Genomic DNA, 17,175 nt, shown 5'->3' with positions numbered 1-17,175 from the left:
ATTCCCCAAAGCCTTGCTGTCTTTTCTGAAAAATGGTCCCTGCAGGCCCGATCCAGAAAGAGGCAACACAAACAAACAGAGAGCAGAAACAAACATCTATTTATGGAGGAGGGGGGTCCAGTTTCCCAACCACATTTGCTATAAGCATTTTGACAATGTTACCAATTCAGCAGTTTAAATGTAGCTGCTGAGGAGAGGAGAGGAAGAGTGAGGACAGGACAGGGGAGGAAAACAGAGAAGGAACAATCAGTACCTCAGTTTAAATACAGTGTCGCCAACAAAACAAGTGAGATATTAGTTTCATACTTTTCTAACCTGCTTGTGAAGAGTAAAAAAGGCTTACTAAAGATTTGAAAATATTGAGAATGTGTCAGAAATCATTTCAAAGAGGTCCCAGAAACAAGTCAATGCAAACTTGTATATATCCTGACAGATTCCCTCCCAGTACTCCCCCTTTTTCTCACACACATTTTGTTTTTTTGATGTGCGAGTCTATGGTATTATGATGGTGCAGGTAGGACTTGAAATAGATACATTTGATAAAGTATGTCTCCTGTTTTTAATCACTTTTGTTCAAATGTTGATTAAATCAGGCCTGTGTTTTGTTATGCAACAATGAGAAATCAACACATTAGAGTTTAATTCAGACAATGTCACAATAATAACTTATCAACTAAGATAGTAATAATCCAATGGAGGAGGAACTTTTCTCTGTTTAGTTTTTTTTCTGTGCTCAACTTAACTCTGAGTTAAGAAACAATAGTTTAAAGTTAATTATGCTCCAATTTGCAACTTCTATCATCAGTTATAAGAATGATATGTGGAAAGAGGAACATCTCCAGTGTTCATACAATAAGACATCCATCCATCCATCCATCCATCTTCTCCCGCTTTTCCGTCAGGGTCGCGGAGGTAACAGCTCCAGCAGAGAGCCCCAAACTTCTCTTTCCCTGGCCACATCAACTAGCTCTGACTGGGGGATTCCAAGGTGCTCCCAGGCCAGTGAAGAGATATAATCCCTCCACCTGGTCCTAGGTCTACCCCTCGGTCTCTTCCCAGCTGGACATGCCTGGAACACCTCCCTAGGGAGGCGCCCAGGTGGCATCCTCACTAGGTGCCCGAACCACCTCAACTGGCTCCTTTCAACGCGAAGGAGCAGCGGTTCTACTCCGAGTCCCTCCCGGATGACTGAACTTCTCACCTTATCCCTAAGGGAGATGCCAGCCACCCTGCGGAGAAATCCCATTTCGGCCGCTTGTATCCGCGATCTCGTTCTTTCGGTCATGACCCATCCTTCATGACCATAGGTGAGGGTAGGAACGAAAATGGCCGACAGAGCTTTGCCTTCTGGCTCAGCTCTCTTTCCGTCACAACGGTGCGGTAAAGCGACTGCAGTACCGCTCCCGCTGCTCCGATTCTCCAGCCCATCTCACGCTCCATTGTTCCCTCACTCGAGAACAAGACCCCGACTACAGTAACACATATATTTAAATATTTATTGATTCAAATCCATCCAACAAATCATATTTAAGTAATACAACTATTCAAAGCTCTCACAGACCAAGGAAGAGCATGTCAGTAATCAGTTTTAACCCTATAACCTTATATTATTACAATAGAGAGATGTGCTATATGTTAAACCTATTATTGTACTGTTGTAAGGACACCTTTAACAGCAGACATTCTTATAACTGTCTGTGATATAAAGAGTTTGCATCGTGATTGTGATAAACTATACAAGTCTCACCGTGCTGTACGATTCATCTTTAATTAGAAAGTGCAACCGAGGGACGGAGAGGAGTCATGACATACCAACGCAGGAATTCGGATGAGGAGATGCAAAATAAATATCAAAGGAAGGGTCATAAATGAGAAACCGAAAATGCAGAACAGGTGAGGGAAAGGATGAGGACAGAGAGGAAGATGACTCAAAGCAGGGACACAGAGGAAGAGAAGCGAAAGAGGGTGGAGGGCAAGGACAGGGGTGAAGGGTGTAACTCACTCCTGTCCCCATCACCAGCGCCCAGTCCTAATTTACCCAGAACAATCAATCAGATCAGGAGGCAGACACTGATAGAGGACTACCATGCAACAGGATCCACCACGTACACACACACACACTGAGAGAGATGGAGGACTTGCATGCAACAGGATCTATTCACACACACGTACTTTTATGCTGACTAGAAGGAAATAAAGTTTGCAGCTCATATCTGTAGCCTCTGCACTGACTTCTACCAACTAGGCTGTACTGTGTACCAAAGTCACCGCCGCTCTGCGGGGTCACAACGGCAGGTCAGGGCCCGCGAGACAAAACGAGCACAGAGGGAACAGAACAGCAGTGAGAGAGCAGGAGGGTGAGGGAGAAAGGGGGAAGAGGGAGGAGAACAACGGTCAAGAGAGGGAGACCAGGAAAAGAGCACGGTGCAAAAAAAAAAACCAGAGGACAGAAACGGCGGTGAACGAGAGGACAAAGCGATCACGCCCTGCCATGCTCTCGGAGAAAGATGAATGCACCGACATAGAAAAAGGAATGAAAAAGAAAAGGGGAAAACATGGCGAACTGATGCCAGCTCAGGTGCAGAAACAACACACGCACACAAACAAGAAGAGCAGGGAGATACGTGAATGTGACCACAGATGTTCTTTACTCCTCAAGTGTTTCTGGCCTTCTATCTGCACCCCAGGGTGACACTTCAGTATGCGCACAACACAAGAACACCTGAATTAGACCTCACATCTGCAAACGCAACACATTTCTTGTTAAGCAGGAGACTTAACTCGTTAGTTCTCAGGTGGATACGGTCTTTGTGCGAGCTTTTCAGTGTGTTCACCATAAACTGTATAGCTTTAAGTTGCAAAGATTTTCTCAAGCAAAGCCCAATGTCAAAGCTCCTCATGTAGAAATAATTCAAAAAACAAAAAACAATGGAAAATAATTAAGTCAGTGGATAAAAGTTTATTCAATTGTATTCATGGCTATGCATTGTAAATCCAGCCCTTTGATAGGACATCGCATGAGATCTAGCTTTGATTGAGCAGATAAACATTAATATTAATGAAATTCCTCCTTTAAAATGATATTTAAATTCTGGCCTCGCATTTTTTTTCTTCTGGTAGTTAGATAGGTATTTGCTTTTCTTTAGCAGAATACATGTTTACCGATTTGCCCTTAGAAATATCAAATCATCACAAATTACAAAAGTCCCATATGCCTCTGGTTATACAGGAGACAATTACAACGAGGCCACACTGTAATATTAATATTTGTTCTGTGAGCAAGCATTTCCCAAGGATAATGAAGAAAGGAAATGATTGCAAATGTATTTTATTTTTAGATCGAAGTGAGGTATAATTTGTTGATGTTTTCACCTATTCCTGAAACTCAAGAGATATTGTTAATATTCCCGTTTGGCATGCCACATTCTACCTTCACGATCAGGTAACTAAAAATAAAATCAGAATCCAGTTTATTGCCGTAAAGTCTTCCACATACAAATGATCTGCTTAGGTTTATCGCTGCATGAAATTAAGTTAGAATACAAAGATGTGAAAATGTAGAAATCAGTCCATATGCTGAATATTGAACATATGAAAAAAATTGAAATTGAATAATCAGAGATATTTATCTATAGATTCCTTTTTTCCCCAATATTGTTGCCTAACATTTTTACCTTATTTTAAAAATTGCTTTAATTGACAGCTCAAAACCCCATTTATTTCATTATATACACCCTTCCACATGCAATGGACAGTAAGCAAGAACAAAAACTACAAAAACTGTTTCATAGAGATCATCACAGCCATTTTCCCTGGGCTTAGTGATCCAACAGAATTTTGGAAAGAAGGTACTTTGTCTCGATTTGCTGCTAGAAGAAGAAGAGTCATTACTTTGCATCTTATTATCTTTACTCCCTGATACTAATATAATGTAGCTGCCTTGAGAATAAATGTCTTGAGCGACCAACATCATGAATCTTAACTCCATAAAATCTAGTTGATTAAATTTATGACTAATTTATTTGACTTAAGACTAATTGGAGCTATGCTTTATTTATCCTGTAAATTATCCCAAAGCACTTCTCTGTTTGTGTGCTTGCATGATAAAAACAGACAGAGACAGAGAGAGGGGGAGAGAGAGAGGGAGGAAGGGGGGGATGACATGTGAGACCTACACTATCTATTTTAAAGGATGACACATTTAATTTAGACCCTGCAAAAGAAATTAAAAAGCATAGCTGTTATTAATGAAGACGGAGCATAATGAGGTAAGGCTCCACACACACACACACACACACACACACACACACACACACACACTAGACATAACTGGACTAGTTAATGATCAGATCATTTATAAAATGATATGTTTTAAGCATTACTTGCTTCACAAGACGGCAATCAATGTACTTCTTTGTACACTAGCTGGATTGAATACACATAATTAGTGTAAGAAAATTCTCATTGAATCAAATTATGTTCATACTCATGTTGTTTCCAGTTTCACTTTAAAACTCTTGTTATCTTTTCTAATCGTCATTCCTTGAAACCCAAACTGGTTTTAATCATAAATTTGAAGGAAGTTGAATTCAGAGGAATAAAAGCTATCCAAACATGTGGCCCTGAGACTCAGCGTCACGTTTCTCTCCGCACTGTTAACGGTCATTGAGGTTGTAAATTAAGTGAACAGGGAAAAGTCGGTGGTCTTGGTCTTCTCCGAATTTTGCTACAGGTTTGCCAATCTAATGCCATTAAATGTATAGCCTGCATAGCACTTCTATTGATTAACAAATGACAACGGCGTCAATGTGTCGCAATGTGCACTCGAGGTCAGGGACTTATTGCCTTATTTCAATTCTTTCTTTTCTCCCCCTCTCTCTTTCTCTGTCTCTCTCGTTCCCATCCACTCCCCCTTTCCATATCTCTCTCAAAGTCCTCCCTCCCTCTCTCTAAATAGATATTGAAGTTTTCTATTTAAGGCCGATGCTGTTTAACTTCCTTGGGGTGGGAAGTGAAAGGCAGGCAGAGGGCCATCCATCTCGCTATCCACCTTCTGACATCTTTAAACGCTATCGACACCCGCTGCTAGCATTAACATGCAAAACCGCACTGCACGTTTGATTTCATTAGCTCATTGTGCACGGGGGTTTCTCTTGCCCTGTCGGAGGGATTCTGGCTGCAATTATTGGATTGGATGCACAATTGGCAAATTTTCCGACTTGTCAATGGAATGGCATTTCTGCAGTGCAGACCAAAGTTTTCACAACTCGTCATTAGAATACATCCAATAAACAATGTCCTTACCCAGTGGTGGCTTCCAGAAAAGCAGCCTTTATTAAATACCTTATCAGTTGATTCTGTTCCTACTACTGTTTTATAATCCGCTCCTCTACATCAGTGGTAGGTAGGAGGCTTGTATGAACCAACATAAGAGAGGGTGTTGTATAAGATAGTATAGCCACAAGCATGTTGAAGCCACACAAGGCATGAAAAGAACAACTCCTTTGTCTCCCATTGATGACAGCTAACAGAATAATATTGGTGTGCCCCACGATTCTGTTCTAGGAACAGTGTTGTTTCTCTTTGGAAAACTAGATTAAAGCTAATATAGATTTAAAGCATTAATCAAGCAATGTTAGGCAAGAAGTGTCTAAATATACTGCTCAAGCTGTAGTTTAACACGGCAATAATGTAGAAGACAAAGGTTAAGCATAAAGTGGAATACAAAAAGCCAGTTTGAGTTCTCTAATTGTTCTACATCACAAGAGACCCTTAGCAGTAACACAAAATATGGTGAATTGCGACAAAATATATAAGTATATATAAGTTATAGACAACTTTTTTAGGTTTGATCTGCATATTGTTCAATCACCATTTGTGAATCTGAATGTTTTGACACTGGATAGCTCAAAACTGAGTTCATAAGCATGTGTTAATTTAACTTGGATGTTTTTATTAGACTTTATTTTACTGTATTGTTTCCATATCCTGAACAAGGTTCATGATTTAAACAATAAGCCTTTCTCCCTAGGTTTCTGCCTGCCACTTTCATTGCTGCAGACGCAAACACACAAACACACATACACATATGCAGACAGGCTAACACACAAATGCACACATACACACATGGTCTGCACAGAGAGAGACACAGTAGGTTAGGAAGCAGAGTACTGTATCTTTGCTGCCACCTAATGCAGATATCACACATGCCGTCTCACAGCACCAGGAGGCTTTACTCCTACTTTGTCTCCAGCTCAGGCTTTGTTTTTTTTTTAATCCTGCCGTGTGGGGTTTCAAACACACTCACAGGTCCCGGGCTCTTCAGCACTGCGGCAGGCCTTAGGTGGCCGAGGATTTTTGTTTTCGAAGGGTGGAAGTGTGTGAGGCGTTTGTGATATGCTAATTTAATCATTTTTGTCCACTCCTCCCCTTCCTTCTTTCCCTTTTGCACCTATCAATCTAATCACTTAATCTGGATTCCTGGAGCAGGTGGAGAGAGAGAGAGAGGGGGGGGGGGGGACAGAGAGAGAAACAAATAGATAGATACGAGCAAAGAGGGAGAAAGAGAAGAGTCTTGTGCTGCGCAAATATCACAACAGCAGCCCTTTCATCTATGAGCGCATGTTGCCTCCATCCCCCCACACACACACACACACACACACACACACACACACACACACACACACACACACACACACACACACACACACACACACACACACACACACACACACACACACACACACACACACACACACACACACACACACACACACACACACACACACACACACACACACACACACACACACACACACACACACACACACACACTTAATTTTAGTGATGGTTCACTTTAATTATTATGAAAATTAAATCAAATGTAATCGGCGGATTAATGCAACCGATGAGATAATTCAGCCGCATGGTGATGAGAGCAGGGAGGATCATCTATAAATCTCCACCAAAACGCTCGGAGGGGGCCGTCAGGTGGCGTCCGTTTGACGGGATGCAGGGGGGGCGTAAAGCCAGTTTTCTGCCTCATCTTGTTTACAAATCACATTTTCAATTGTCCGACAGATTTTTTTATACGCAATCTAACAGGAAACGTTTTATTTTTATTAGCTTACTGATTATTAAAGTAAAAGGAAACACAACTGCTTAATGAAAATCCTATTTTCTTTGTGGAGCCTTCAGAGAGAAAAGTGTGTACATCTTTTAAGTTACTTTTGACAAATGTTCTTCAATCAATATTAAGGCCTACTTGACATGTTTTAGATGAGGTAGCGTTGCCAGCTATAAAGAAACACATTTGAATTGTATTTCCGATCTGCAGTTACTACGGTCAAGTAGACAGGAAGGTGACTTTTGTAAAATGAAAACAGCGTTAAAGAGATGCACAGATCCACGATGTGGAAAACAATGCATCGGCCTGTGCTTTCCATATTCATTACACAATACTTCTTGAGGCCTCCAGGTGAGTAAAGTTTATGAGAGGTGATCGGACAGGACCATTTCAGATAGACCGCCACATGTTTTGGCAGACAAAAAAGATCAACTCAGCTTTTTTGTTTATGGGCTGGCACATTTGTTAACTTCCTTTTAGCTAGTTAGAAATAAAACAGGATATCGTACATCAACTGTTAAAGCTGCTGCACCTTTATTTGTGAATATAAAAATGATATGGAGAAAGACAGATATCATTTAAGTATGATTACGGGCTTTGAATTGATTGTTTGCTGATGACTGCAAATCCACAGCAACTCATTTTAAACAAACTCCTACATGAATATGAAAAGCATTTAGCGATTGTTTTGTATTTATATCATTTGGAGAGTAATCTAGCAAGCAAAGGTTGTATTTTGAATTTTCATCTTTAAAGACATAATGCTCGGAGCAACAGATTAGTATTTCTTACTTTTTTGTAAGATGATTTCATCAAAGCGGTTTTTCCCTGTTGTAATTGTCTTTACTTTTTTCCACCTCGGATGTCTATGTCCTTTCCCACCATCCCACATCCTTATACTTCTTTGTATCTCTTTCCCAGACAACTTTATGTTCCTTCTCTCCTTTCCTTTTCACCTCTCACCACTTCACTCATTTCCCTTCTCCTCACCTCCTTCTCTCCCTCCCTTAATCACAGAGTGTGAGGGAATTGATAACCGTCTATTACCATATGTTGCTCCATGATTAATGTTCTCAGGTCTTTCTCGTTGTTTCTCATTCATAGCTCATGTCATGGCCCATAAACTAATACCTAAAAGAGATCTGCCAGATAATTCCCCCTCTTAAAAAAAAAGAGGGCAAGAGGAAGAGACACTCAGAGGGAAAGATACTTAAGTGTAGTAAAGGGCATGAGGAGAGGGGCTGTTAGCAGCACTATGGGAAAGTCAAAGATGAAACAAGGAGAAAAGAAAGAGTTCTTCGTGCTTTGGCACTGATTGAAATATTTAGTCCAATTTTGTCTGGCAGAGCAGGTGTCAGCGTTATGGCAAATGGAGTTATTAAGGGCATAAATCAAGAGCACCCATCATGGTATATTTATTAGGTAGCACCATTCTGTTATGCATCTGATAGGTGTTGTGATGAAGGGATGAGGAACGAGCTTCAACACACATGGGAAGGCGTTACATTGTGACTAATTAAATGTTTCTTGTTAATTTTCCATCCAATTTTTCTGCCAAAAAAAGACAGTATTTTACCCGAGATACATTTGACCATTTGCAGTATGTTGCCCAAGGATAGACGGACATGTTGACTGGAACCCAAAACCATCCGATTGAAAGACAACTCAGCCGAATGAGATCATGATGTGGGAAGTTTGTCTTTCCTTTACAAGTAAACACTCTTTAGAGAACATTAAAAACTCAAGACAAAGAGGTCTACTTAAAAATATGCAAATACTAAGGATTTGAAAAACTAAAGCAGTGCCCTGTCAAAGGAAGTCATGGTTGTGCGGCAGCTAAGGGACGGTGTATTTTAGCAAACTGGCAAGCTTGTTGGAGTTTCCAGATGGCACACTCTTAAACAAATGAACACACACATCCTTCCCCAAACACACACACTATAGAGGTCTTGACCCAAATTTGGCAAAATAATAATAAGCTGGCCTATGGCTATTCAAGTTTTTGGAAGTCTAATGACAACTCCACTGGTTCTGGAAAAGTCTTCTGCATGTATGACATTTCATATTCCCCTTAAACGCAAAAGGTATAGAAGAAACACAAATGGATTGTGAACATGCATAGAGGAGTTTTCTGTCTTTTCATACTGTATGATTCTACATCATGCATACATACATACACAGTGTAATAAATAAAAGGTGACACACCTTCACATGAATGTGAATGCATAATTGATAAGGTTGTAAATTTAGAGTTTCTTCTTGCTGACCATCCTACTCTGGATTGATGCATACATGCACCTGTCATTGATAAAGATTCATACAGCTAAGGAGATTAGATAAATATGATCTTTCAGTGTAAGCACAAACAATGATTTATTAATTTATTATGAGGTTATATGTATAATTTCTTTACATAATAATGGGTTTGTGCCAGGGGCTGGAGAGATGTATGGAAGTGCTGTAGTAAAAATGAAATGAAATTACGGAATTCTGAATAACTTGTGTGAAAACATCTTTAGCTTTCCACACGAAATGCTTAACATTCAAATTGAACACAGTAACGTCAGCAGGAATTAGAGTCTGAACAGTCATGTGGTTGGTTGCTTTGACTCATGCCAGGATTCTTCATTCAGAATTCCTGATGGGCTCTTTACAGGGTACAAATAAAGCATTATTTGGTAAACCAAGTTTGCTTCATTGTTTCTCAGAAACTTAAATTCTGTTTTGCACCACACTCTGGTTTACTGTTCCATTTAATGAATGATTTTCCCAATTGAGCTATTTCCTATAGTGGGATCCCAGGAGGTTAAACAGAAATTAATTTACTGAAGACAATCAGTATTTAATTTAGCTTCTTGTAATTTAACCGTCAGTCAGGAAATGGTAATAATATTAGCCTTTACTCACGGAAGTCAATTAAAAACATGAGACGAGCAGCGAAGAAGTATGACAAAGAAACAAACTGAGTAGAAAATGTGCAGTAACTAAACAGATAAAAACAGAAGCAAAAGTAAAGAAGCAAGAGGACGTGAAATGAGACGGTTTGAGTCAAGTGTGCATAATAATGTGGCGAGCTGCCGTCTATATTTAAATGGTGCCATTGAGCTGCTTGTTGAAAACAGAAGCAGTTGAGTTGAACGGCTTGTCTGTATGTACCAGTAAAGAGGCTGTGCATACATTATTGTGGAGTCGAGATAATTTGTCGACAATTAGCCAGAACAGGCTACAGTGAGAGGCTGATTAGCATGTTGGTACAAGTCAGCCACAGGAATAGAGACACAGGGGCTTTGAAACTGACATGAATTCGACATTGCACATACTCTGTCAAATGTTCTTTTTCCTCATTCATTGTCTTGCTGTTTTTTCTGCGCTCTTCTTTAAGGCTGAATTAATATTCATGCAGAGGCAAACGATGAATATGGATGTGCAGACAAACTGACTTGCTTCTGTGACGATAAGAAGAGAAACACAGAACACAGTCCCTTGAGAAACAACGTGTGTGGATTGTTAGTTTAGTCATCTGTAGTTTTTTTTGTCGGGGGAACCCAATATATGGAATCCCTAAAGTGTACCCTCTTCCTGTTAAAAAACATATCAGAGAGCGCACTGGGTTTTAATATATTTTTTAACAATAATTTTGGTACCACAGAGATTTCATTCTAATTGGGTGTAAGGCGGCTGTATGGCTCACTGTGTCACAGAATCGCTTTTAATCATATCAAATATTACATTTTTCAAATCTTTAAAAAGGTCTTGTATTTCTTGTTCACTGATTTTTAGACAATGGGAAAATCTAGCCTCTTAAATACAGTTAGCCCAACTGATAGGCCTCTGCACTGGATGACTAATGATCTTGATCAGTTCAGTATTTAGAAGCCAAAACTCTGTATCCATGTCAGAAAAAAATCATACATGATAAATGTTTTTTTTAGGGATTCAAACAACAAAACCAGAAATGTCTTTCACTTTAATGTAGCTGTGTGTCTTTGAGCATAATTACTGTCATTAGCATCTTAACAACCAATGTAAACGGCTTAGCTTGAGCAGTCTGCAGCAGAGTCTTCAAATCAAAAGGGATCAATGCAAACGATCCTTTAACAACATCCCGCAACAGGATCCAAGAGTCAAGAGGAGGAAACCATAAATTAACCTCTCTGTGGCCGAGTGCTCGGCAGCACCAGCAGGTGGGAGGTTACACAAAGATGGATGAACATAGAGAGCCACAAATCTTCTAAGAAGGCATAAAGACTGCAGCTAATCCCTAAAAGACTGCATACCACATACACACACTCACACACGGTCCCATCATCAGGCAGATCACGCAGATGTAAAAGCTAAGTAGAACATGTGTTTTGAGGCATGATTTGAAAATATATTGGTGGAAAACCGACGGTAAACTTTAAATGAATTATATAGAATCATATGAAGGTATTTAAAAAGCCAGTTTATGAAGACCAGACTGCACAAAAACCCCCTGGTGGTAAGATAAATGGATTATTTCATTAATATTATTTAGACAATGTGCAATGAGGAACAAACTGAACTAATCTGAATGATTCGTGATGATCATGTTCTTTCACTCTAACTATTTCAGACACTGGGTAAAGCACAACTTTAGTTCAGAAATAACAATTTATTCTAAATCATTCCACTAAGGAGATCACGCTTTCAGTTTGTTTTTAAAAATGTTTGTCTGTATGTCAACAGGATTACGGGAAAAAACGACCGGCACGATTTTCATGGATTGGTGGAGTCAAGGCCAGGGAAGAACCCATTCAATTTTGGAGTGATCTGTAACAACAGGGCAGAGCACACATTCATTTTCACTTATGGAAACAGCCTTGGCAAGATCGGCGCTCTCAGAGATCCCTTCACTGTACAAAGCGTGACACATTAGTCTGTAAATAGGGGACTAAATATGCCTACTTTTAATGCCACTTTGGTCTTTTGCACAACGTATCATATCTATTCTGTCTATCTCGTTCTCTCTCCATCAGCATCCCATCTAAAGTATCTCAACTAAACTCCAGAGTATGTCATATGTGATTTATTCCAAAAGCTTGTTCAGAATTTTAATTCAATTTCCATCCTTACCGGAGCCCAGTGATCACACATTTTCTGGTGTGGTTTGGGCAACGAAGATATAAGACCAATGTGAAAGCAAACCTCCAGAGAAAAACAATCCCATCCATCCCACCATGCATCTCTTCACCTTTCCCGCTTCTCTTTGGACGGCAGGCAGCGTTTGAAGCCTTATCGGGTTCTCCGCTGTTTCATGTCTGCCAGATGAAGGCTTTTAATGTTGGAGCAAAAGGTAGCGTCTGAATAATTACTAGGGCGCCAAGCTGAGAACGCAAATTACTGCACACAGCAACAGATGTGTGACACACAAACACACACCAACAGAGCTGACACACATGCAAACAAGCAGCACACACACAATTCAAATTCTTAATAACTTCCACCCCACTTGATAAGCATACACACCATCCCCGGGGGGGGGGGAGGGGGGCTTAGATTGAGACTTCTTGAGATGTCATATTTTTCCTGACATGGTGGATACTATTGATGCCTTGCTTCTGTAGTACCTCAATCTATTGCTAGAACTGTTTAAAACAAGTTATTATAAACACCCCAAAAAAAGTGTAATCCCTCTGAAGGTTCTGGGTTAGTGGTGTGTATTCTGGATGTGTTTGGAGCTCAAGAAAAAACTTGATTGTATTGGGATGGTTGCGAAGATGTGTTTGTACTGTGTGGGGATTTCCCACTAATTATCAATTTCATTTAAAGCCATTTTTCTAGTTTCTTTATTACATCATGGCTACAAAATGAAGAAAATAAGTTATTTAGTGCAAGTATTTCACAGACTACACACCCTGCTGAACTGCTGGCTGACTGTCACGCCACCCCAACAACTTCAAATTAATATTTTGTATTAACGTACTCAGGGTATTATGGCCACTGCTCTTTGAAAAGGCCACAGCTTATAATGCGTTATGTGAGACAAATCATTCAAACAAGAAAAAGGGAAGACTGTTATAATGTCAAACACAAACCCTGTGGCCTTTTGGTTGAATCTACAGCAATAAAAACAACATGAAGTAAAGTCTCCATAATAGATTACAAAACAACATGCACGCCTTTGTACTGTATGCCTACTCCCTCACAAAGTGTGTGTGAAAACTGTTGGAAAATTAAACATAATCCAGGCAGCAGTGAAAGGGGTTGCAAAGTGAAGATTTGATTTTCTGAACACATCATTTAAAATGTAACTAACTAGCTAAATATAATAGTATAATACAATAATTGATATCATGGTAACAAAGGTACACCAAAACCATGTCAGGGAAGAAAGTGAAACTAGTAGTAGTGGAATTAAATGAAAATATGAAACTTTACTAAAAATTATAAAAGTTTTAGCTGCTTGCAAGTGAAATCTGAACACAAATTCTAATGTTCTATTGAGTACTACATTCAAGTGTGTGTGTGTGTGTGTGTGTGTGTGTGCTACAGCACTGTGTATTGGTACCTTTACACAGGATGACAGACAGACACTTCCTGCCACTCACCTAAGAGGCTGCTCATTCATCTGCCAGCCCTCTCTCTGTCTTCCTCACATATACACACCTTTATTCGGTCTTTCTCATTCTCTGAGTGTCAATTAATCCTTCCCTCTTTATCCATCCAGGTTGTCCCCCCCTCCCCTCTTTTACTCTCTTCCACACACATTCAATACCGTTCTCTCCCACCCTCGGTTCATTGTGCCGTTGCCAGTGTAGTTAAGGTGATGGCTTGACAGACAGCGCTTTAGGGTGACGCCTGTTTGCCTTGTGTTTTATGGCGTCAGTATTGTGAAGAAGGCATTAAGCATCTGTCGCCGTCATTAGCCGGCCAGCTTCTCAGTCTGTTATGAGATGCAGATGAATGACTTGAAGGAAATCCAAATGTTCCCATTCTGTCATTCCCTCCATGGAGCGTTTTATTGGATTTTCTAATTACGCTCTATCAATTTGTTTTCTTTTGGTTTCTCGTCGTTGGATACAGAACAGCTGTCACAATCTCATGGGCAATAGTGATTCCAAAGATTATTAAATATAACATTGTTCTAAATTTGTATTGTAAAAATTAGATGACATGCAACTTGTATCACAACACCGTGAATCAGATGGAGTTTTATTATTTTGCTTGAAGCGATTACTGTAGTAGTCTGAGCATTATGAAATATATCATTTGCTAACAGTTACAACTCAAAACCGAAAAAATGCATAGTCCGACATGAGCAGTAGTGTGTTAAATTCCTTGCCAAAGGGGCGCTTCAATAAGGCAATTGGGTGGAGAAAACGCTAAGATTTATACTGCAAATTTATCTCTAAACTTAAGGTCCCCTCTCTCCCTATTTGTATTTAACAGGCCAAACATTTCATTTGGAGTCCTACACTGCCCTCCCAATGTATTTAATCCAATTGCCTTTTTCACATTTTGCGATGCTGCAGCTGGAATTTGAAATGTATTACATTTTGTGAAAAAATCTAAAATGTCAAATTGGAATTCCTTCATTTTGTTCAATATGTGTAATGTGTAACTGAGTGTCTCTAGCAAGTCTCTTATATCAAAGTATGTGTGTCTGTATATAAATGTGCCGCCTCTTACGGCCATCCTGGCCTATGTTCTTGTGTATGTGTCTCTGCATGTGTGTGCCTAATGCGATGCCCCAAGCCAAGACCCCGCTGGGACATCATGGTCAGACAGACTTATTCAACAACACAAATAAAAATCAATAAACAATCTGAAGTTTTCACCCTAAACACTGCTTCTTTTTTAAGCTCTGTTTTTTCAATGAATATACAACGTGGCCAGGACCTCAGCGGCGTAGACAGGTCCTGTCCCTGGGAGAGATTAGATAGTGTCTCTAAAACAAGAGGAAAATTGAGGGAGAAAGGACGAGAGAAGAACAGAAAGGAGGAGGGAAGAGGTGTAGTAGCAGTGACACAGTGGGTAAAATCAAATAAATACAGTCTAAAGATTTAAAAATGTCTATAAAAAGATGTTTTGAGGAGGAGTGGAGACATCAGCTGGCATTTTGTCAATACTAAGCAATTGTACATCTCGCACAAGTTATTCGATGTGATCAATCAGCAGAAAAAGTGGAATAGTTCAGTTTGAATTAGAAAATCCACAATCAAACAATAAAATATCAGCTTTAAATAAGGCATAATAAATCATAACATGTGTGGTTTTATGTTTACACAAACTAGATGTCCAACTACTAGTAACCAAGTAACTCATTTTTGTTTCATTTTCTAATTCATATATCTTCAATCAACGTTTGTTATTATTAGAATGAATTTTTGAAAAAACGTCTGCAATCCACAGGATGTTCACACAGCAAATTTGTGTGCACATCACAGACAAAAATTACTCCCCCAAGCCTATGTGTTTTTATGTGTGTTCATGCGTGTGGGTTTATGTGTTGGGAAAAGCCACTTTGCCAATAGCACTAATTAGAGGTCAGTTCAGTTTGGGTAGAATCTGTTCTCACCCCCTCATTCCAATGCCAGGTCACCACTAGGCTAATACCTCGTGTGTGTGTGTGTGTGTGTGTGTGTGTGCGTGTGCGCGCCTTTAAGCTGGTGGCTCTCCGGGCCTCCTCTCTGCCCTGAATCTTTGAATCTCTATCTAAAGGCCCTACAGGTCTTGGGCCCATATAGGTCTGTAAGGCTACTGTCACATCATATAATAGCAGACCATCTTGGTTTTTTTTTTCCTAGATCATGTTCAGCAGCTCACTTACTCCCTCTGTCTCTACTTTTTACTCTCTTCAATGATTTGTGTACCTTTGCATATAACTCAGTTTAATACAATACTGTAATTATTTGTATTTAAGTACTAATCCACATGCACATTGGTATTGGGTAAACGTTTTTGTCCTCCATCCACATCTTTTAGTTTTAAGGTCACAAAAAAATATATTTTTTAAACTATGGCATGATCATTGTATGAAGCCTGGTTTTCATTGTTGGTGTGTAATCAGGGAGTACTTTTTTGGTAACAAAAGGGTGTGCTTTTCGTACAAAAGCAGCATGAATACATGAGAGCTGAAGTGGCCAAATAATCTAGCTACAGACTTTAGACACGTTAACACATAAATTAAGTCATTCAAACTGCGCTACTGAATTCAATCACTGCTACAATCAACACTCCCAGGAAGAGTGATAACAAAGTAGGAGAAAAAAGGTATGTCTTTATATTTAAAAATGATTTGAAAACTTTAATGGTATGAGACATATCACAGAAGCAAAAGTCCATACAAGTACCGCGATTCGCTTCTGTACTGTATACAGAGATGCAGTTCTGCCTGTCACTACGAGACAGACAGCCGACAAACATGGCAAGACGGAGAAGAGAGAAAAGAGCAGAGCAGGGCACCTGTGTCCCGCCAAAGGGGGTGTCAGACATACTGTGTCTGTGTGCAAGTGTGTGTGAGTGTGTTCATATTTCTGAGGTTTATTGTATAGCAGCAAGGACAGATATGGACACAGGAATGGAAAAAAAGAGAGCTGAAAACATGAGGGTGTAGTGATGAAGCTTGCCGCTTGAGGCGAATGTTAACTTTGTGTGTGTGTTGTGTGTTTATAAAGGGAATGCCAGAAAAGCCTGTCCGATGGTATTTGTTTTTTGAGCTGGTAATTGCCATTTTGAGTATTGGTTAATTGAGGCACAAGTAATACATATTTTTAAGTGCACAAGGATGTTGGACAACGTTTACACACAGACACACACACAAACCTGAACCCACAGGTAATAAAAACGTACAAAATAGAGTCTGAACTAGAATAACTTGGTCAGAATCAGATAGGTCTGAGCTGTCGGTCTGATAAATTCAAGTAATTTCATTATGTAATATTAATGTTTGTAGGAAAACTGGGACAATCTTATCTCAAAGTTCAATCAGCTGTCTCAGTGGCAATGTCGATCACAGTTCCTAGAAACCGAGCTGGGAGATTATCCATCAACTTGAACGGTTGGATCTTCCCTGTCAATAAACAGCC

At 39.7% G+C, this 17,175-nt stretch overlaps 1 protein-coding gene across 1 annotated transcript in view; it reads right to left on the bottom strand.

The window, feature by feature from the left end:
• The window catches only part of esrrga (estrogen-related receptor gamma a), a 149,171-nt gene that overhangs the window by 131,242 nt on the left and 754 nt on the right, over nt 1-17,175 (bottom strand). The gene's annotated exons all lie outside the window — the stretch shown is intronic.

The sequence above is a fragment of the Eleginops maclovinus genome, chromosome 4 (genome assembly GCF_036324505.1).
Source record: "Eleginops maclovinus isolate JMC-PN-2008 ecotype Puerto Natales chromosome 4, JC_Emac_rtc_rv5, whole genome shotgun sequence".
Classification (NCBI taxonomy): Eukaryota; Metazoa; Chordata; class Actinopteri; order Perciformes; family Eleginopidae; genus Eleginops; species Eleginops maclovinus.
Note: the sequence above shows the minus strand (reverse complement) of the source record. Positions and strands in the feature narration are given on the sequence as shown.